The sequence below is a fragment of the Haliotis rufescens genome, unplaced genomic scaffold, assembly GCF_023055435.1.
Source record: "Haliotis rufescens isolate VD_foot unplaced genomic scaffold, xgHalRufe1.0.p SCAF_6, whole genome shotgun sequence".
Lineage (NCBI taxonomy): Eukaryota > Metazoa > Mollusca > Gastropoda > Lepetellida > Haliotidae > Haliotis > Haliotis rufescens.
Genome location: NW_025964334.1, coordinates 34320765 through 34336501, shown reverse-complemented (window position 1 = coordinate 34336501; position 15737 = coordinate 34320765). Strand labels below are relative to the sequence as shown.

At 40.5% G+C, this 15737-nt stretch overlaps 1 long non-coding RNA gene across 1 annotated transcript in view; it reads left to right on the top strand.

Moving 5' to 3' along the window:
• The first annotated feature begins 1322 nt into the window (after nucleotides 1–1322).
• Nucleotides 1323–15737, top strand: part of LOC125374740 — a 92902-nt gene continuing 78487 nt past the window's right edge. Inside the window, exons 1-2 of the long non-coding RNA XR_007218739.1 lie at nucleotides 1323–1858; nucleotides 2425–2577. This is a non-coding gene — a long non-coding RNA (uncharacterized LOC125374740). The remainder of the gene's footprint in view (nucleotides 1859–2424; nucleotides 2578–15737) is intronic.

Here is a 15737-nt window from a genome sequence, read left to right as displayed (position 1 = left end):
CTCACTCCACATAGTTTACAGTGTTCCAGGAGTTCCCTGGTCACAAGGGGGATGTGTGTCCCAGTCGTCTAAGGGGCCGTGATTCGCTGTGCAGAGTTGCGTCCCTTAGGTTCGAATCCCGGTTCGCCCCGATTATGTTTCTAGGTTTGTCAGCACCATGCCAGTGCTCGTGGGTGTCACCGAAGTGGTAAAGGTCTGAGACCTGCATCACTTCAGGCTCCTACATTAAGCTGACACGCCGTGATATAACTGGAATACTGTTAAAAGCAGCGTTAAACCCAACTCACTCACTCTCTGGTCACAAGCAAAATACATGGAAACGGTCTAACATGGATTTTCCTCGAAAGAAAAGGTTCGATTTGATATGAGATTTGTGTTTGAAGAGTATATTTCTCAATATAGACATTTTCAAACTACTGGTATTAACCTGTTGATGATATATACTGCTGGGAACAGTGAATCTGTGGATTTTGCAAGATTTGAAAGCCTAACAAATAGTAAACTCTAAGCACGAGTGTAATACGGTAATTCATTGAAGAGCTTTTTTATTTAAAATGTGCTGAAATATGCCCTTAATTATCAAGCAGTCGTTTGTATTTTTGCTTTAAGTTATGACATTTTTAAGATTTACAGACAAGATTAATATGTTTCCGAAGTTGTTGTTGGTAGATTCTTGAAGTAGATAAGTGTATATGTTGGTCAAGGAATAGATGTTTCCTCCCTGGTTCTACATGTGTTAATGAATATCTTCTTACCACTTCAGGTGTCATAACGAGGGACCAGGTCGCATTCGTCTGAAAAAGCAGCAATATGTCACCAGCCTCAGTTGCCATCCATCCTCAGTTTCAACTAGCCTCAGCCTCAGCCTCCAGCTTCCATTGGTCTCACCATCAGTAGTCAAGTAGTGAAACTGAAATTCCTCCTTCACCGTCAGCGTCCACATCAACCTGGTACCTGTCCAGATGCAGTAAATAAAACTGAAGATAAACAAATCATTTATATTATAAGAATTATTAGTTTAGGGCAAACATGTTCCCCGTCATATGGAATCAAGATTTCATTTCTGCTCTATATCTCACTTCAACAGCTGTCATACTGGTGCATGCATTCCCGAAACTCGTTTCGTCGACTATCAACAACTTCAAAAAGGGCCTTACACATGTGCATTGATCGTTGTGTTTGTTTATAAGTCATTGAAATTAACAAAATATTGTTTCTTCCTCAGGTGTGGCTACCTTCTCCAACACCTGCCAATAACACCGCCTCATGTGCAGGAATTGACATCCTCTGTTATACTCCATAGCCATGTATCCTATCACTGAGATATATAATGTGGTTCTGAAATCAACTCATATCCAGCATGATACAAAGATTACAACTTTGCATGCTGGTGTTATCAGGATCTTGTTTTGGGTGTGACGATCGTCCATTTCCAAGTCTCTGATGGTGTCCATGTGTACCTCCTGATGACTCGGCAGCTTTGAGGTGTTGATGGGTGTTTTATGTTTCATGGCTCATACTTGAAACACCCACTAACACCTTCTAGTTGAACGATGATCCGGTTGTATTCAAAAGCATCTTATCAGGTAGTTTTTGGAGAGTGTCTTTTGTCAGGGAATTGTTTGAATGACTTTGAAACAGAGAATCCTTTCTCGTTGAGAGTGTCAGATCTCACTAGTATGTCTGAAGAAGTATCAACATTACATTTGGTTGGTTACACTCAACAAAATATTTCAGTTAGTATTCTTGATACTCGGAGTTAAAGGTGGATATTCCTCATCATGTACGGTGCTGTGGTAGGATGTTGGCAGTATCAGTCTACCACTAGGATGGATGTTGAACAGAGCTAAGTGACAAGGTGAGTTTCATACTGCACTTATTTGATGGTTTTGAAAGTATGAGGTTCACTTATGACAGACTGTTCCAAACAACTTTCTCCAGACATTCAGGTGAGGTGAGGTGAAATGGGGTTTAACGTCGCGTCCAAGAATATTGCACTTATATAGCGACGTACATGTACGTGTGTGTGTTTGTGTGGCTGCTTGTACTAGTCCGGACTGATGCCGATTTATAGTGCTAGCTCACTGAGATGCCGCAGTTTAACATGAATACCCCACTCAGACACAGTATACTGACTCCGAGCCCACCAGTCCTTGTTTTAGCCCCTTAATGCCGAGCGCCAGACAGGGTAACAACAAGTACCATCTTTTAACGTCTTTTGGTATGACGCGGCCGGGGATCGAACCCCGGACCTTCTGCTCTCCGGGCGGACGCTCTACCATTAGACCAGGGAGGCGGTTCCAGACATTCAGGACTCCCAGCCTTTCTTTCCCTTTATGGAACAGCCCTGTGATCAATTCAATTCCAAAATATTTGTTCCTGGTGTGTATGAAATGACATCTGATCACATCTGGACGTGCACAGGTGGTCTCGCCTCAGCTGTAGACTGCACCCGTCTACCACACCGACCTGCCTCACCTGTCTGCCACACCCGTCTACCACACCCGTCTACCACACCCGTCTACCACACCAATCTACCACACCAATCTACCACACCTGTCTCATCTCTAGTCCATGGTGAGTATATGAACGCTCGGTCGCTGTAGTTAGCTGGTTATTTTATATGCACAATGAAGACTGGAAACATCTAGAGATGCCACTATATTGCACCTATAGCCTTAGACAAATAATAATATCAACATTGTAAATATAGATGCGAGCAGCGATGTATGGCTCTATGATTTCTCATATGAATAAGGCATTTAGTTCCAGCCGACTTGAATCCATGTTATACACTGCACATGAGTATGATATAGTGTAATTAATAATTTGCTATTTCACTGGACCGTTTTGACGAAATTGTTGATAGAATGCTGATGTCATTTTCATCAACATCAAACACATCTCAGGAGGACATGGGGACACTTTCTTGTCAATAGAATCTATCAAGTGACTGAGCTGGAGCTGGCGTCAATGCGACTTGAAGGTGATTTGTTGTTGTAGGTAGGAGACAATGGATGTTGACATTTGGCACGTCCTCAGAGATAATGTGGCTTTGGGCATTGTCTAACAATAACAACATGCCAGTCACTTCTTGTCAAAGAAATTGAAGCAATTAGCAAAGAAAGCTCCAGTCATTTTAGCTGTATTTTGTTAACAAAGATTAAAACAGGTTAACTGTGAACACATCTGAGATCAATGCACCTAAGAGAAGAACGAATATGATACATATTGATGAACGTTACTTCCAACACTTGGCATTACAGATAGGGAATTAGGACATATATTCCGAAAAAAAAACCCATTGGAATTAGTATTTAAACCAGGTTGGCATTTTAAAAAGCTTATTTGTTAGTGCGGAAATCCGTTCCAAGAAAATCATGGCATTATGAAAAAAAGGTGTCAAAAGAAAACCTCAGATATTTATATTTAACATCAGAGTTCTATCCATTTCGCTGTCAGGAGGTTAAAAGTGTATGTTAACCTTTAGCCTGCTGAATTATTTTCACACTTCTTACCCCTGCCTGCTGGATTAATTTTAGCATAAGGCGCTCTAAAGAGGGTGGGTGATTTCAAACAGTCGGTGCCTCATTAAACAAGGGCCAATTGAAGAAATATTTTGCACATTTATTCCTGATAGAAAACTACACAGTACTATATAAAAATATCCCGATGTTTTCAATCATACCAAGGTTAAGACCAAAGTGAACACAAAATTTGTAAATTTTCTTGAACTTACCTGAATTGCGTTATTGAAGGTGGTTTGCATTTCATGCTAGGAACCTTTTAATATCGTAACATTTGTGCAAATTGATTTCAATAATCATATCTCCGATATCTTAATTTTAATTGAGTAAAGATTCAGGGTTTTTTTATCAGCAAAGTTTACATTGCCTTTATAAATATAACTTGGCGAAAGTTGACGATCCTCTCAATCGAAGAATGTTTTATTCGTCATATTCCAATAAAGAGAGAAAAGTGAAAATAAAGATCGTGAATTCTGACAGCACTATTTCAATAAGTGCATAGGTCACCGGATGTGATGTCACAGACAGGGGTAGTCTGCTGATAAGCTTTCGAAACAAAACAATTACAGTAAATTTTGAAATAGTTCGCCTATCACATACAGCAAAAACATAAGTCGATACACAGTATCAGTAATCGCCACTAACATGAAATAAAAATGTGACTTTGACGATATAATTCACGTATTAGTTAATCCGTTTGACCTTGCATGCTCCCGTGACCCGGAAACGGTAGACGATAAATCAACATGCCACATGCAAGTTTCTCGGTATCTTTTATTTGAACTTCTGTTGATATTTAAGATTCACCATTCAATGTTGTGAATATAAATGGGGCATGATTCATATTTCTGCGATGTACACGCTGATAAGTTTCACTACAACAAGTGTATCCCACGTAATACGTCTATGGATATCGTCGATCAGCAAGATCACCCTCTTCAACAGGTGCGCGAAAATGGGCTTGACAAAACGTGTTTCAAAATAACATCCCCGCGTTGCTGAATATGATAGGGTATATATAAGCAATAAAATGCTACGTACATATTTTCGGTGTTAGTTCCACATTACATTTAGGATAGTTTTCCTTTCGGGAATACATTCATAGATTCTAGCATGATTTTAGAACAGTTACACAAAGGATTTCTAAACTTATTCCAAAAATATGAAGACCACCATGATGGCGTATTGATGATAGATTTGTAATTGTTTAATTATTTACAGCTGTTTACAGGTTTTAAAATTTTAAGTTATATTTAATAGTTATTTTTCCCACAATGATGGTGTGTGGGGACAGTAAATATTAGTCTTTGCATCAGTACAGTGTAACTGATCAAACTTCAATTATTATCTTTAGTTTAAACATATTATTCAACAATTATTATCTTGCACTCTGAAAATCAACTATGTGAATAAGTAACTCTCTGATGTCATCATTTTAATTTTAGTATTCTATGAATAATGAATAAATCAGATCCTTAACATATACATACTAAACTCATATGGACATTAATCTTGTGCATTATGTGGTTTGTTTCCAAATAAAACTTCTGAAATAAAATTTAATAGGAATTAATTTAATTTAATTACAGTAACAGTACTTGTAACAGTACATGACATTTTTGTTTGTTTAATCACAAGAACCATGGTGGCACATGAGCTGGTAAGTTTGCCATAGGTTTCTTAGAAAATGCTATCTCAGTCTTCTGGTTGGAATGAAAAGAAACATGCCTGTGTACATGTTTACCCTTGCCAGATGTATTTTTTCCAGTCAGCCAATCCATTACTTTTGTTCACCTTATGTGGTCTATTTTATACATACAGGTACTGCTTCAAACCTGTTTTTTCTTTGTATGCAATCACAGTATCACAACTTCCTCAGCTGGTGTGTATAAAAGTTCCCCTGTCATCATGAAAAAAGAATTATAAAGAGAAGTCATATTTTCATTCAAAAACATATCTGTCTTTCCTTGAATACTCTTTGTCTAAGTGCCAGAAATGTCAGTGTCATAAAAAAATTAAAAAAAGATTTTCATAAGGACTTTTCTTAGATAGACCTAGATCTAAGTCAAACCATGTGACTAGTTAGGTAGAATTATAACCTTATAAGCCCTCATTTCTGAGGTGTCCATATTTTAAACATTTTTAGGACTAAACGTGATCCGTGTAGATCTGCCTGTTTTGTTATGTAAAACAAATTCTTGTCTTAAAAAATGAGAAAAGGAATCATTCAGACGAATTTTTTTTATCCCATTGATTCACGAAAATCAGTTGAAATGTACAGTGGTAACTTTTATACCCAAAATTTCAAGTAATTTGTTACCCAAATGGGTATGTGATTTTGTAGATCTACCTAGAATTATTTCAAAGATATACATTAATTTGGTGTCTTAAACTTAACATATCACTTTCCTATCAAAACAATTCATTCTAACTTAGGTTTAACCAACTTAACTGGCCTCTCCTTCAGTGACAAGACGTCAATTTTCTCTCAAAACTAAACAATCAATTTCAAGGATCACAGTCATAATCATATTTGGAACTTGATGAAATATTTTATTGTGTGTTCTGTTCATCTACATGAAAACATAAATATAATTATAGATCTATTTTCTTATTTTCTTAGGTACAAATTCACAAAGTATTTTGGGTACTATTTAATTTGTTTTGGGTACAAAATCACATATATAGGAGCCTAGAATCTATATATATTTACACTAGCCTACCTCGTTGTGTACCAAAATTTTATCGGTTCAGAGGACGGGAGGTTCTCAGAAAGTTTTCAACAACATCTTTAATAAAATTGATCTTTTTGTAATGTTAGACCTATATTATGTTATTATTATGGCATATCAATACGTTGTATCGCTCTCCGTTGCGTTCGTTTTTAGAAAATATTTTAAAATTAAAATCATCGAGCGTGAAATCCATTACGGTTTCGGATTTAGACTTACACATTTGATGGCGACAATCACGAAGAAATATGAAACAAATAGGAGTAAAGACTGCTCTCCAGATCAATAAATAGTACAGAGTTGACGAAAAATAGTAAATTATGTATTTTCTTTTGAATTTGAATCTATTTCGGAATTTCTTTATGATAGCTTACCAACTTTTGCATATTTTGCTTCCATGTGTCACATGCGGTACGTGCTTCCGGTTTCAGAAATGATAGCTAAAATTGCAAGTATTTTGATTATTTCTTGTAAAATGCATTATTTTGCTATTGAATGGTTTACCTAGAATGTATATCAGTTCAGATTTTGCGTATCATCCAATATTTGTCATTTTTCGCAGTGTTTGTTGACTTTGTTCAACTCAACAAATCGCGAGTTAGGCCACGCCAAAACGTATCACTGACGTTTGTCAGCTGTTTGTCGGCTTGTCAATGTGTCGGGAAGTTTATCAAACGAAATCATTTCCAAACTCTTTAAAAATGAAATTCTTTTTACAAAGATTTATACATACTTGTCAATAATTCTAGAAAATTAAGTTAGATGTAACAAAATGATTGTAATAGTCTAACGGGATAACTATGCATGTGGAGTTGTTTGTTTACCGCCGTTGCCATGATAGTACAAGTTTCATCCAATCGATGATGTTACGATTCAGATTGTTTTTGTTTACAATTAGTGACACCGAAAGTTGCTAATTTTTAGAAATTAAGGAACATGAGTGTTTTCCTTTCGTCAGCAAACAAAAAATTATGATCGAATAGGAAAAATGATGAAATTATAAAGAAAATATCGGACTGCATGCCGCTCAACGTGAAGTGCCAAAAGTCAACAATGGCCGTTTCTGGTAGTTGTGTGCCGAGAAGTTTGGCCGAAACATTTTTAACTCGCGATATTTTCTTTTTGAGGTAAATAAATGACTGAACGTTTTGATATTGAGCAAGCTGAGCATTTATGCATGTCATACGTAATTTAAATGTTACGCAAAGCCTTCTTGGTAAATAGATATGGCGAGTTTTATTTTGGGGTGTTGTTTTGCTATTCGCCTGTCGAATGGGTTCGACATCAGATGCACGGGGATGGACACCTCTGTCGAATGGGTTCGACGTTAGCGTGCAGAGCTTTAAGCATGTTAAGCAAATGCCATGACAAGTGAAAATATAAATTTACTGATCTAGTTCTAATTTGTATCCATTTGATGAATACTTTTCATGATTAAACCATGCTATTTTTTAACAATGTGATAATTCACAGGTTTGTTTTGATGTAAATACGCTCGTTTGGGTGCTGGTCCCCTTTGATAAGCACCCGAAAGGAAGATGCACATTAGAACTGTGCTTCCAACTTCACACAACCTGTTAACTGGTCACAAGGTCCTCACAGCAATAGTCCTTTCGCGGAACTCTCTATACTATCGCTGCCACCAGTCAAAACTCCCCACTGTGAATAGGTGGCCACAACCATGTTTGGAGTTGAACTCGCAACCTAATAACAGTTATGTTTACAAACAAGTAACGACCGTTGTGACGCCGAATACACTTATCGCTGCTAAATTACTTTCTTCGTTTGTCAATTTGAATTTCTGTTTCATTAAAACTATCGTGTTATTGATATAGTAAGAATGCAAGGGAGAAGTTGGTTTATTTTCCATTAGTCTGCAATCTCGAACCAATCTGATTATCAAAACAACAAAGTATATTCATCTGGAAAACATGGTCAGTTGTAAACCTTTTCAAAATGAAATATGATGGCATTCCCAAAGACATAAACAAAAGTATAAACATTACACAATGGGTTAGAGGGCAAATTTCAAGATTCTTGTAATGGCCGTGCCCACACTGACGGCAGCGATGTTACCGAGAGTGTAACGAAGGTGTCACGCGCTGGGAAGGAGCTTGAACTGGTCATTGCTAGGGGAAGTTACTCTATTTGACCCACGTCATGAGTTAGGTGGCGCTAGCATTTCCCACCCAATTGGACAGCCATATTCAGCTTGTTGTAGTGCAAGACAAAAATGGACATAATACAATAAATTTTAGGCTTTTACTTTTTTCTGTGTATCTGTGTTTACAGACTGATATTGTGGGTTACATATTCAATGGCTTTGATGTTCATACTGATGAATTGTTGGATATATTGTACCTTTTGAAAAGTAGGTGCGTCTCTTGCTACACATCACGTGGCTGGGATTTGTGGGATTTTCAACAATTGTCTCATCATCTCTGGCGTGCTACTAATTTGTCAGTGGCAGAGCTCCCTATAACTTTTTGAGCAATTGTGGTTTTACTCGAAGGTTTCTATTTTAATTGGGTTATTACATTTTTTATTGGGTAACCAATATTGTATTTGTTTTTTTACCAAAATGAGTAAGCATTTTAAGATTTGAAAAAAATGATATAATATTTTAGATGTATGTAACAGTTCTAAGTATAGGCTTGACTCAGAAAGTAAATAAGCTCGTAATTGTGTTTCGAAAAATGAGCTCTGTTGTATGCATGCTGAAAAAGCTTTATTGGGCATGCGTTTTTTTTGCAAGTTACTTGAAACTAATTGGGTTTTGAATAGTTATGGGGGGTATTTTACATAAATACACAGCTCATCTGTAGCTCTGTAGCTCAGTTGCCTACTGCCTGAGTAGCCACCAGCTTCAGTTGCTGCCTCAGTTGCCACCGGCCTCAGTTGCCATCGGACTTAGTTGCCACCGGACTCAGTTGCCATCGGACTCAGTTGCCACCGGACTCAGCTGCCACTTGCCTCAGTTGTCACCGGCCTCAGCTGCCACTTGCCTCAGTTGTCACCGGCCTCAGCTGCCACTTGCCTCAGTTGTCACCGGCCTCAGCTGCCACTTGCCTCAGTTGTCACCGGCCTCAGCTGCCACTTGCCTCAGTTGTCACCAGCCTCAGCTGCCACTTGCCTCAGTTGTCACCGGCCTCAGCTGCCACTTGCCTCAGTTGCCACCGGACTCAGCTGCCACTTGCCTCAGTTGCCACCGGACTCAGCTGCCACTTGCCTCAGTTGTCACCGGCCTCAGCTGCCACTTGCCTCAGTTGTCACCGGCCTCAGCTGCCACTTGCCTCAGTTGCCACCGGCCTCAGCTGCCACTTGCCTCAGTTGCCACCACCTCAGCTGCCACTTGCCTCAGTTGCACCACCTCAGCTGCCACTTGCCTCAGTTGCCAACGGCCTCAGCTGCCACCTGCCTCAGTTGCCACCACCTCAGCTGCCACTTGCCTCAGTTGCCACCACCTCAGCTGCCACCTGCCTCAGTTGCCACCACCTCAGCTGCCACTTGCCTCAGTTGCCACCACCTCAGCTGCCAGCCTCAGTTGCAGCCAGCCTCTATTGCAACTAACAAGTTGGCGACAATGAAAATTCACACATCTGATCCATAGTGGAATTGGTTGTTTTGTTTTCGTTTCGCTACAACCTGGTCTGTATGTAAATGAAGGCCACAAAAACCTTTTCATAATCACACAAAGTCTTTATCAAAAGCAGAATTGATCGTATGTATTTAGTGATTCATAAACACATGCTTTTGATATGGTCCGAAATATGAAATGGACTCTTCTTTTAGTTGAGATTTCTTATGATTATGGAATTGATTTTGTGGCTTTTATTTACATTCAAGTCATCAACACATCAGGGTCCCTCCACATTGTAATTTCGACGGTGGAGGGAGTTCCATGAAGGTGTGTTGATGACTTGACATCACCTCAGGGTCCCTCCACATGATATTTCGACCGTGGAGGGAGTCCCATAAAGGGGTGCTGACAACAACCTGAATGATCCAGGTCTCCTCCACATTGTCATTTCAATGGCGGAGTGAGTCTGTTCCCACCTGTCTCAGTTGCTACCAGCTGCCATCCCCAGATTTAAAACAACCAATTCCACTATGGATCGGACGTGTGAATTTTCTTCTTGTCAACCTGCCACCGGCCTCAGTTGCCACCACATAAGTTGTCACCTCCCTCAGTTGTCATCTCCTTCAGTTGTCACCTCCCTCAGTTGTCATCTCCTTCAGTTGCTACAGGCCTGAGTTGCCACCTCCCTCAGTTGTCACCTCCCTCAGTTGTCATCTCATTCAGTTGCTACAGGCCTCAGTTGTCACCTCCCTCAGTTGTCATCTCCTTCAGTTGTCATCTCCCTCAGTTGTCATCTCCTTCAGTTGCTACAGGCCTGAGTTGCCACCTCCCTCAGTTGTCACCTCCCTCAGTTGTCATCTCCTTCAGTTGCTACAGGCCTCAGTTGTCACCTCCCTCAGTTGTCATCTCCTTCAGTTGTCACCTCCTTCAGTTGTCATCTCCTTCAGTTGCTACAGGCCTCAGTTGTCATCTCCTTCAGTTGTCACCTCCCTCAGTTGCCACCCGCCTCAGTTGCCACCAGCATCAGTTCCCGCCAGCCTCAGTTATCACCGGCCTGAGTTGCCACCTGCCTGAGTCTCAGTTGCCACAAGTTGCCTTCCTCAGTTGCCCCTAGCCTCTGTTGCAACCAACCAGTTGACAACGAAGAAATTTCACACATCTGATCCATAGTGGAATTGGTTGTTTTAAATCTGTATCGATTTTTGTTTCGCTACAACATGGTCTGTATGTAAATGAAAGCCACAAAAACCTTTTCATAATCACACAAAGTCTTTATCAAAAGCAGAATTGATTGTATGTATTTAGTGATTCATAAACACATGCTTTTGATATGGTCCAAAATATGGAATGGACTCTTCTTTTAGTAGAGATTTCTTATGATTATGGAATTGATTTTGTGGCTTTTATTTACATTCAAGTCATCAACACATCAGGGTCCCTCCACATTGTAATTTCGACGGTGGAGGGAGTTCCATGAAGGTGTGTTGATGACTTGACATCACCTCAGGGTCCCTCCACATGATATTTCGACCGTGGAGGGAGTCCCATAAAGGGGTGCTGACAACAACCTGAATGATCCAGGTCTCCTCCACATTGTCATTTCAATGGCGGAGTGAGTCTGTTCCCACCTGTCTCAGTTGCTACCAGCTGCCATCCCCAGTTGCCAGCAGCCTCAGTTGCAGCCAACCTGAGCTGCAGCCAGCCACAAGCCTCTGTTGTCACAAGTAACCTGCCTTAGTTGCCACAAATAACCTGCCTCAGTTGCTACCAGTTGCCGCCACTCTCAGTTGCAACATGCCACCACCTCAGTTGCCACGCGCCTCAGTTGCCACAGTCTCAGTTGCCACCGCCTCAGTTGCCACAGTCTCAGTTACCACAGTCTCAGTAACCACCGCCTCAGTTGCCACCACATAAGTTGTCACCTCCTTCAGTTGCCATCGGTCTCAGTTGCCACCCGCTTCAGTTGCCACAGTCTCAGTTACCTGTAACCTTAGGTTCCGGGTACTTTACCCTTCTACCTTTGGTCACTTGTCCTTATCAACTACTCCTTGGTTCTAGGGATGATGTAGCTCTCTCAAAATCACAAGTCAGATGGTTTGCTCCAGTCCTTTTTATTTATGATAGAATTATTCATAAATATGCACACATGGTCCTCAGATAAGTTCTTGTTGTTGCCTGATATAAATACAACACATACCTAGATGATGCTTTAAAAGGCCTGATGGTTTTTCTGATGAACCTTTAACTCTATTTCATTTCTGACTCGGGATCCCAAAACCACAGTGGACCTTTCTGTTCAGCTGTATGCTCCCAACTCCCTGCACCACTCTCGGACAACTAACAAAATACTATCGATGATAATTTTAACTCCTCCCACCGAAATCATATTTGACATCATGAGAAATGAGTCATAACGCTCACTTCTCTATGAACCCCCAATTCCCATTTCAATCAGTCTTTCCATCAAGTTCTTCTAACCAAACACTCAACTAATTTCCTTAATTAATGGTCAAATCATTGGTCAACTGAACATACCCACAACTCAAAACAACCCTAGATGTAAACCCAATACTCTGTCAGACTGGAAGGCGCCGAAAAGATTGTGATTTAAATGAAGCTTGTTATTTAGACATTCCAGTCACGTAGTAGCATGCAGAAACATTTGATCACATCAGGACTTACCAACTTTTGTCCCATCCATTCATTTCCCTTCTGACCCTTATACTACAAGACCGTATTCTACTAATTTCCTCAGATTAATGAAAAGTTATCTCTATCACTTAAGAGAAGCAAAATCAATAATCATTTGCCCTGGGGGTTATGCCCTCACCCTGTACGGTCACTTCTCTCATATGCATCCATATTTTACCCAAAAGCTCAATTTAGTAAACTACATTTTAAGTAAATATTAAAAAACCCTTTTTCCAAAATACCCTGGTTATACATGCCCTTCCCGTTGTATAGCATGTCCCATGCGATTGACCAATGATAATAGAATATGAAATGTAAATACAATAGTACAATATCAATATGTAACCACTTGTGTGTGTATGCATCTGAGGACCAGATAAATCAATACAATAAAATTTTACAAAGTAATGTCTCAGATAGGATCTGTCTTGGGTTGTACCTATCTGAGAATAATAACATGTGAAGGCTTATAAAGCCATAATCAAATTATTCTTCTTTGTAAAGTTTTTGCTTTTTCTATATAAAGACATATGAGCATTTTCCTTCAGGCAAAAAATCACAATAGTATCACAACACCAATAACCAACTGATGATCAGTTTCAGAGTTCTGTGTATCCAATATATAATCTTACTATTCTGTATCAACATGTTCCATGTCCGTATGTTCTAGAACATATTCAACTTACTCTGACTCTTATGGTCTCGATCCAATGGGAAAAGTTCTCCATATCAAATGATCAAAAATGTCCTGGAAGTTTATTAAGAAATGATTCTCTCCATCATCTTATAGAATGAGGTTGCTCATTCCTACATGTATGACAGTGAAAACTTTGACTGCCCGATCTCTGATGTCCAAAAGAGTTAATTGTCCAAAATTGAGTCATTTGTAAAATCAAATAGAAAATTACTTTAAATTCATGCATTACACTCCATGAAGTCCTCTTTAACTGAAGATTACAACAGTTTGTTCTTATAATTTCTCAAGTAAATGTTGAAATTTAGCTTCAGCATCTATACACACTAAACAACCAACATCTCACCTGACTCAACAATCACAATAGTTTGGTTTTTTTTCAATATCAAAACAACATCAACTTATCGTACAGTCAATGGACATGCACCTATACAGAATATTGTCAAATGTCTCATTGGGCAGTGATCGCACGTGCAATCTATCAACAAATATTCAAGTCATCAAACATGCTACAACATACATATTCCAAAATACCCTGGTTATATACCACCGCCTCAGTTGCCAGCTCCCTCAGTTGTCACCTCACACAGTTGTCACCTCCCTCAGTTGCCACAGTCTCAGTTGCCACCGGCCTCAGTTGTCACCTCCCTCAGTTGTCACCTCCTTCAGTTGCCACCGGCCTCAGTTGCCACCCGCTTCAGTTGCCACAGTCTCAGTTGCCACCGGCCTCAGTTACCACCGCCTCAGTTGCCACCACATAAGTTGTCACCTCCTTCAGTTGCCACCGGCCTCAGTTGCCACCCGCTTCAGTTGCCACAGTCTCAGTTGCCACCGGCCTCAGTTGCCACCACATAAGTTGTCACCTCCCTCAGTTGCTACAGGCCTCAGTTGCCACCAGCATCAGTTCCCGCCAGCCTCAGTTATCACCGGCCTGAGTTGCCACCTGCCTGAGTCTCAGTTGCCACAAGTTACCTGCCTCAGTTGCCCCTAGCCTCTGTTGCAACCAACCAGTTGACAACGAAGAAATTTCACACATCTGATCCATAGTGGAATTGGTTGTTTTAAATCTGTATCGATTTTTGTTTCGCTACAACATGGTCTGTATGTAAATGAAAGCCACAAAAACCTTTTCATAATCACACAAAGTCTTTATCAAAAGCAGAATTGATTGTATGTATTTAGTGATTCATAAACACATGCTTTTGATATGGTCCGAAATATGAAATGGACTCTTCTTTTAGTAGAGATTTCTTATGATTATGGAATTGATTTTGTGGCTTTTATTTACATTCAAGTCATCAACACATCAGGGTCCCTCCACATTGTAATTTCGACGGTGGAGGGAGTTCCATGAAGGTGTGTTGATGACTTGACATCACCTCAGGGTCCCTCCACATGATATTTCGACCATGGAGGGAGTCCCATAAAGGGGTGCTGACAACAACCTGAATGATCCAGGTCTCCTCCACATTGTCATTTCAATGGCGGAGTGAGTCTGTTCCCACCTGTCTCAGTTGCTACCAGCTGCCATCCCCAGATTTAAAACAACCAATTCCACTATGGATCAGACGTGTGAAATTTCTTCTTGTCAACCTGCCACCAGCCTCATTTGCCACCACATAAGTTGTCACCTCCCTCAGTTGTCATCTCCTTCAGTTGTCACCTCCCTCAGTTGTCACCTCCTTCAGTTGTCACCTCCCTCAGTTGTCATCTCCTTCAGTTGTCATCTCCTTCAGTTGTCACCTCCTTCAGTTGCCACCCGCCTCAGTTGCCACCACATAAGTTGTCACCTCCCTCAGTTGTCATCTCCTTCAGTTGTCATCTCCTTCAGTTGTCACCTCCTTCAGTTGTCACCTCCTTCAGTTGTCACCTCCTTCAGTTGTCATCTCCTTCAGTTGTCACCTCCTTCAGTTGCCACCCGCCTCAGTTGCCACCACATAAGTTGTCACCTCCCTCAGTTGTCATCTCCTTCAGTTGTCATCTCCCTTAGTTGTCACCTCCTTCAGTTGTCACCTCCCTCAGTTGTCATCTCCTTCAGTTGTCATCTCCTTCAGTTGTCACCTCCTTCAGTTGTCACCTCCCTCAGTTGTCATCTCCTTCAGTTGTCATCTCCTTCAGTTGCCACCCGCCTCAGTTGCCACCACATAAGTTGTCACCTCCCTCAGTTGTCATCACCTTCAGTTGTCACCTCCTTCAGTTGCCGGCCGCCTCAGTTGCCACCAGCATCAGTTCCCGCCAGCCTCAGTTATCACCGGCTTCAGTTGCCACTGGCCTGAGTTGCCACCTGCCTGAGTCTCAGTTGCCACAAGTTGCCTGCCTCAGTAGCCCCTAGCCTCTGTTGCAACCAACCAGTTGACAACGAAGAAATTTCACACATCCGATCCATAGTGGAATTGGTTGTTTTAAATCTGTATCGATTTTTGTTTCGCTACAACATGATCTGTATGTAAATGAAAGCCACAAAAACCTTTTCATAATCATACAAAATCTTTATCAAAAGCAGAATTGATTGT